General features: G+C 39.7%; 1 protein-coding gene across 1 annotated transcript in view; it reads left to right on the top strand.

The window, feature by feature from the left end:
- The window catches only part of LOC115235084 (nephrin-like), a 397929-nt gene that overhangs the window by 75521 nt on the left and 315699 nt on the right, over positions 1-6709 (top strand). The window lies entirely within an intron of this gene.

Below are 6709 nucleotides of genomic sequence, written 5' to 3'. Positions count from 1 at the left end.
GCCCCCCCCCCCCCCCCCCCGTCGTAAGACACTGTTTCTCATCCGTACCACAGCACCAGTTGGCGCATGCATCATCTCGCGGCATTTTCCACCGCGTTATTCCATTCCGGGGGCGTAAGCCGCATTCTCCGTTCTACGTTGCAGAAATATCGGCGGGACGTGGCCGACTGGGTGCTGCCAAAATGATGTTCCTCGGACATCCCGATGTATGGTATTTGCGTGCGCCTCTCTTCTTCCTGTTTCTATCCGATGGATGATCAGATCCGACGATTAGACCGCGTCAAATCGAACGAAAATTATTAGCCGAGATATTTCGAAGTACCATATCATTTGAAATTACATATAATTAAAGTATGGTAAACTGGATTTATTAAATACTCGTGCGTAGAAATATTCTATAAGTTATGTCTCCATTGACCGAAATAGACTCTCGGCAAATCTGAGAAGACGGTGCATCTCGAAAACTGGTACACGTTTTCTCACTTACATCTTTGCTCTGCATCGAGAGGGAATAATCGGGAAATTCCATTCGCGGGCATAAATTCTTTATCCCGGGACAAAGTCGGGATACCACTCCCACGTCTCCCGGATACGCAAGAAAAGTAACACAACGGCGCGCCAAATAAAAATGAATGGTCCATTAGCGATTTTTCGCCAACCGCACTGGCACTCTTCTTGCTCGTCAAATTTTTCGATACTCTCTCTCTCTCTCTCTCTCTGGCGCGCGCGCGCCTTCGGCGTCATCGATGCCCGAACCATTCATCTTCGAGACGCTACTTTTCCTCGCTTTTATCCCATCCCGTCCCCTCTACTCCCCCTCCCCCCGTGCCAACCCTCTTGTACATCCCTTCGCCGCGCACCGCTCTGCCCTGCGGAAGGAAGGTCCGAGGATGGGGAATGAAGGCGTGATAGATGGCATTAGAGTTACACAATCAACCCCCACCGCTTTCTCTCCCCACAACGAATATACCGACCGCAACGAGTTTCTCGGCCCCGTTAATCGCCAAAGTCTAAACTGATATTGATACACAGAAGCGGTGAAAAATGTAATTAAACCTCGCCGACACCGGCAGAGGCCTTTTTACATCCCTCTGCCAACACTCTCCCGGCATCATCCATGAACTTTTTTGGCACAAACTCGTGAATTACTGACGCATTCTCTGCGAAATTCGCGCGTTCATCTACTTTTACAGCAGATTTCGCGTCGCGCTTTTGCGAAATGTATGCTCGCGCGTGTAACAAAAAGTTACTCTCGCGATTAAATTTGAATAAGTAGACTTACTACGACAGACTTAATTGGATTGCGATGAACAAAATGGCTGCTCCACAATCGACTCTTAACAATACGGCTTTTTCTTGATCATTAACCCGTTTAATTGAACCCTTAGCGTGTGAATAATTAATAAAACAATTGGCTGTTTTGTTCCCCTCGTTAAAGTAGTTATCAAAAGTGCTAGACGGAACAAATACTTAAATTACAATTTACTGTCATGTGAAATATGTTTTTAGTCTGTATACACGTCATGATTAAAATACAATTGGAAATGTCGAGTCATGTTTTGGTCGCGAATATATTAAAAGCAACATGTGTAACACACATAAAAATATTTGTGTAAATATTTATATGCATCGAAAGTAATTACTTTTTGAAATCAGATTATTTTTCCGCAATGTGTGGTATTTGTAATCTTTCTTTTATACAACTTAATGTATATGTGTCAAATAATTAAAATATTCCCGAACGTCCATAATTTATTTTTACTAAAAACGAGTTACGCTAAAATAACGAAGTATAATATATCGTATATTTACGTCTATATATGTGAAGTACGGAAGGGATGTATGTACCCATATATTTGGTTTAACGTGTTTTCAGTTATGAATAATTCAGTGAAATTTAGTAGATGACATTTGAATATCGCTATCTTATTTGTTTTTTTGTACGTCTCTTCGAAAATAATTGCTCTTACGTACGCATTTTGAAATGTGTGTTTCGATAAAAGTGTATACATATATAAACTTTTATATATAGTCTGATTTTATTTTTTTCGAACTTTAAATTATACGCATATATATGCAAAACGTAAGGACCGCATGCAAAAGTTTACGCTGACTTGACTTCTTTGGTCGATGTATTAATTCATTTCTGTCTTTTTGGCGAACTTAATCACTCTAGACCCATCTGGCATTTTCGCTTTAGATGTAATATTTATACAAGCTAGTGCGTTAATTGTGCCGAATCAAGAGCAGCAGGGTTTAACCCGGAGAGTTCGCGGGGCTCGAAGATTGTTAATTTGCGAAATCCGTTGAATTTCGGCGGCTGCGCGCAATCAAAGCAAAGCAATTAAGGCGTAAGACCGCATGAGAGATTTTGCTGAACACCTTCGGAATATCGCACACAAATCGCTGTCTCACGTCCGTATCGTTGGGAAAATTGGCAAGTGTATGAGGAATTAAAGCATGAATTATAGGAAGCTCGCTCCTTTTATTGTATATACAGCGATGGAGATGCTAATTAAAATCAGATTGAGATTCGTGCGTCGAAAATTTCGATACGAAATTAGAAGATTACGCGAAAATTATGCGAGCGCGTAAACGAGTAAATTTGTCTTTTGGAAGTAATATGCTTGGTAACGCGAAACTATGAGAAAAAAAAATCGAATTACTTATTTCATATACATGCACCTCGTGGACGTGTATACATTACAGCATGTATAAATAATCGCAGCTTTGAAAGCTATTATTTATGTCTGCCACGTCGTTTATTCACCAAGCTTGATAATATCAAACAACACTTTTGGTACTATAATTTTCAAGATCACAGGAAGGGATCTTTTGCCAAACACGAAACATTGCATATTTCAAAATGATCCTCATATTTGCAAATTTTTCAATCATTATTGAAATTATCGTCAAATTTTTAATCCGCGCTTTTGTGCAAGCGTTAGTGCTCAATATGTGAAAGAATTAATAACGCAAATTGAGTTAATAATTGACTATTACTGCAAAACAAGACAAGCAACAGGATTTACATATTTTATCCATAGAAAATTTCTTTGAAGAAATATTTATATTTATATCTTATAATTAGTTACTAAACAGTTAAAAAAAAGGAAAACAAAAAAAAAATATATATATATAAAGAGAGAGAGAGAGAGAGAGAGAGAGAGAGGATGAAAAGGGGGGAGGCAGAGGAAATATTTATATTTATATCTTATAATTAGTTACTAAACAGTTAAAAAAAAAGGAAAACAAAAAAAAATATATATATATAAAGAGAGAGAGAGAGAGAGAAAGAGAGGATGAAAAGGGGGGAGGCAGAGAGAGAGAGAGAAAGAGAGCAAGAGAGATTAAAAATTATTACACATATAACTTTGATTTTTTATAAAAATTTGATAAAGATTTTTTAAAAATAAGTCCTTATGCTAAAACTGACAAGTAAAATTAAAGCGTATCTGCTTTCGGATGTTGCAGCTGGGACAGCTTACGTTTCGTGATTTTCGATTGGAACGCTATGATTTCATACCGTCCTATACATACGTAGCCGCGTGCGTCCCAGTATGGTACGCATATTTCCAGCGCACGCGACCGCCTAATAAGCTTTATTTGCCCGTGCCAGCGTATTACTTTATTTACGGCAGTACCGCAGAGCAGCAACACGACGGCGGCGACGGTGGCGGTAGCGCCAACAGCGTATCCCTCTTTTCGCGTTGCGCCCCTTTCTTTCTCTCTATCTTTTTCTCCCACTATGATCTATATTTCCGCGCTTCTTCAATTAATGAAGCCCCGAAAATCGATAAAAAAACGCGCGACAATATTGTTTTCCAGTAGCAGTTTGGTTTTTTACGCGCGTTTTTTAGGGCGCGGGATGCATGTAACATTTATAGCACTATTTTACGATGGTCGGTGTGTAAACGGTAATTATGCGCGCAGTGTTCGTTCACGGAGTAACGGATGCGAGAATTAGTCAGACACCTTATATATCACAGGCGGATATAATTCACTTACCTTGGATTTCTGTAAACGGTAAAACAATTGTGTATAAAAAACGAGGCAAGCGTAGCAATAATACTTCAGTGAAAATACGTCTGTTGTTATGAAAAATTTAACGTTGTCGATACCGCGCTTTATTCGGACGCGTTTTATATGTAATTTTCTAGAAGAAAAACACCGGCTAAAGCTCTCGTTAAGCGTCAAGCGCAATTTTCAGGCTCTGCTGCGCGCTGTTCAAGAAGGACGACGGAGACCCGCGTACTTTGTTGTCGAAGAGTTAATATGCAAAGCGCATTTTAATGACATTAAAAACTTGCCAATGAAAGAGACTTTTATGCAAATACACTTTAACACGTAAACCGATCATAATCAATGTTAGAGCTACCGCTCTGCCGGCAACGTAGCAACGTAAATCTGTGCGCAGATTATACGTAAACGTGAATGGAACAGTTTAAAACGTCGGGTTCCTCCACGATCGACGAGCTGACACCAACGATGACAGCTCCATTTTTAACAAGCTAGCTCGTTAACTCACCGAATTGTGAAACAGCGGACGTCATGCTGACTCATAGACTTAATTTGTATTCATAACAAATTGCGTCATGTCTCGTACTCTTAAAATACAGCATTTGTCGAAAAATGTAGATAAACAAATTTTAAAATCGTATTTTCATTATTTTCAAGCAAATCAGTGGATCTTGCGTATCGTAATCTGTCATTATTATTATCAGTATATCGTCTTTTGTATCATCATGAAAGAATATATGAAAGCACACGTGTAGAAATAAACGAAAAGAAAAAGGAAGTAATTTCCAATGTAAAGGAACTAATCTTGAAAGTAAACTAATCTCGTTATGCTAAAAATTTGATGTATTTCGATGATGGAATCGGATAGAAAAAAAATATCGTATCCCAGTACATATATATGTTTGTCGATAAGTAAATTATTTCATTGTTTACCCATAACACATTGTTTGAATTGGCATAACGGCGCACCGTTATCAGCCGTTTCCACAATCGCAATGTTATCGAGTCGCCAAACATAAAAAATACATCTGTAAATGTGTGTTTGAAGCACATGCAAGTTATTCGCTCGCCATGGCTTCGCTCGCGTGTTGACACGTGTTCGAGAGGAGACCGATCCTGATTCGGTTGGAAGAGGTCGGATCTCTTGCCAAGCGAGACCGCTCGATGACACGTGCGTTAAACGAGTGATAAATCGCACCCCCGATATAAGCTTTTCGTGTAGAAGCGCGTGATTTCGCAGTGACTGTATTTTCCCCATGATGCATCGGAAAAGCCCGACGCGTCACGAATGATCGACCGACTAGGGATACAGGTCGCGAGGTTCCCGGCTGCAAATTTCTCTCTGCCTCTCTCTTTCCTTCTCTCCTCCCTCTTTCCTTCTCTCCTCCCTCTCTGCCTCTCTCGCTCTTCACCTATTTACTTTGCGCTTTATCTCGTTACGCTCTGTATTCACTGTCGCCCGAGCGAAGCAAAATATGTGCGTCCTTTTATCGGCTTTAAAGCTCCTCGCATTAAAGTCACGTAAAGCGCGAGAAGAGGAATAAGGGGTTATGATCTCCATGTAGGTTTCCTTTGACATCTGTCTTCACGTTGAATATCGTACAATTATGAAATTTTTAGATATTTATTAATATCATCGTTCTACACCCATGTAAGATTCGATTTTACACAATTAGAATGCGGAATGCTCGCTAATTTCAATCAATTATTGGTCGTAATTTGATACGGACGGATATAGTGACACATGTCGCTTTGAGCATCCCGATATCATACAAAATGTAAGAGATACCGAGCCTTCCCGTTTTGGGACGGATGGGTCAGAAGTCGTCGTTCAATTAATTAATTACTTAATAATTAATTCGTCCCGCGGGAAATCATCGTGCTTGGTAAGGCAACGAATCGAAACGCGCGCCGTAGTAATTTCGCAAGGAGCTTCGTTCTCGCGTGTCCTTCTACCTTAATATCGTAGCGCGCCCGCGCCTCGTTCTATACCTCCATCCCCCGGAAGAAACGAGTTTATTCAGTTTGCAACTTGGCCTAAGTGCTCTACATTTTAATGGATAATTACTATGAATAGAGGAATTTGAACGACTCTTTGGCAAAATGTAGAATGTATGCACGACGAGCTGCTGCATATATTTATTTGCTGTGCACTCCAACCGTCGCGCAACCGTTTGGTAGAACTTTGACATTGCATATTACGTAGAATGCTATCTAGATATATAGCTATTTTTTTTTTTTTTTTTTTTTTTTTTTTTTTTTTTAAACACGTAGCTTTGAATTATTTGACTCCAGAAATTCGAATATACGGTCGAAAAATTAAGAAGAAATAGAGAAAATAAAATATTCCAGAAATAAAATATGCCATTCTCGCGTAATTTAAAATACAAATTACTCGAAACCTCATCTTTATCTCGAGATTAAGATCATCTGCAAAGTACTAAGTTTCTGTAAATAATTACATAAAGTCTTTTATTACGCACTGGATTGCAAACGACAGTTTGGTAGATTGAACGTTCGAATTGATCGGGATGGCTCAATTTCGGCCATTTACCGTTGCCCAGTGGCCTAAACGCCACCCTGGAACAGTATCGCGCGGCGAGCGATAGAGAATAGCGGAGCGTATTCGTTCGTTATCCCGTTTTTTTGCCTATTTCGCGCGTCGGATCACCGGATAGAAATTTGAACC

The sequence above is a fragment of the Formica exsecta genome, unplaced genomic scaffold, assembly GCF_003651465.1.
Source record: "Formica exsecta isolate Colony F162 unplaced genomic scaffold, ASM365146v1 scaffold21, whole genome shotgun sequence".
Lineage (NCBI taxonomy): Eukaryota > Metazoa > Arthropoda > Insecta > Hymenoptera > Formicidae > Formica > Formica exsecta.
This window is presented reverse-complemented; position numbering and strand designations above follow the sequence as displayed.